Below are 1,135 nucleotides of genomic sequence, written 5' to 3' on the forward strand. Positions count from 1 at the left end.
GTGGTCGCCCAGGTCCGCGTCGCCGATGCGCACGCGGAGGTCGTCGCAGCCGGCCCAGACGACCATGCCGTCGTTGCCGAACTCGCGGCCCTTGCGCTCGAGGGAGCCGTTGCCGAAGCAGTGCCGCGCCTCGAAGTCGGCGATGATGCCCGCGCACTGCTCGACCTGCAGCGTGCCGAGCATCGACCCGATCTTCAGTTTGGTCCGCGCGCAGCGCTCGACCTCGAGCGTCGCCGTGATGACCTTCGACGGCGGCGCGAGCGTCACGGCGCAGTCCTCGAGGCCCCGGCAGAAGACCTTGGCGCAGTAGCAGTCGAGGACGAAGGCGCAGCCCTTGCAGCCCGCGAGCACGACCGCGAGCGACGCCGCGCGCTCGCCGAGCACCGCCTCGGTGATCTCCACGGTCTGGTTCGCGAGGCCGTGGAAGAGGCGCACGTTCTGCGTCTTGCCGTTGCCGACGAGCGCCGCGAGCTTCTTCTTCTCGTCGTCGGACATCTGCGACGCGCCGCCCGTGTCGAGGTGCACCTTGCCGACCTTGCAGACGTTCGTCGCCGTCCGCACGAGGTCCGGCGTCGCCGCGCCGTGCGATTTGGCCGCCTGGCGCGACCGCTCGGCCTCGATCTCCGCGAGCGACGCGAGCGCCGCCTTGGCGCGGTCGTCGCCGCCGCCCTCGGCGACGGCGAGCGCCTGGGCCACGGACGACGGCGACGACGCCGGCGCCGGCGCGGGCTGCGCCTTCGCCGCGAGCTTCTTTTGCAGGCGCTGCCGCTGCCGCTCGGCGGGCGTGAATCCCGCCATCGCGCTCAAGCCGTTCGCTGCGCCGCGGTCGTTCGGCCCGACGGCAGCCCGGGAGGATCCGCGAGCGTTCGAGGCCAGGCGCATCCACGCAAGAAACGCCGCTTACATTGAAGTACAATTGAAGTGACTGCCTGACGCACGCCTTGTTGCGACGCACTCGCGTGCTCGGCGCGCACTGTGCTCCGTCTCTCCGCGATGCTGGCGGCCGCTCTCGTGCATCTGCATGCGCTGGATCACGAGGAGCAACGGTGCTGCCTCGAATACGTCGCCCGCGTTGCAAGCGTCATTCGCTTCGCTCATGAGCTTCAAGGACTGCGATCGGCGACGACGAACGCGC

The sequence above is a fragment of the Aureococcus anophagefferens genome (assembly GCF_000186865.1).
Source record: "Aureococcus anophagefferens unplaced genomic scaffold AURANscaffold_31, whole genome shotgun sequence".
NCBI lineage: Eukaryota > Pelagophyceae > Pelagomonadales > Pelagomonadaceae > Aureococcus > Aureococcus anophagefferens.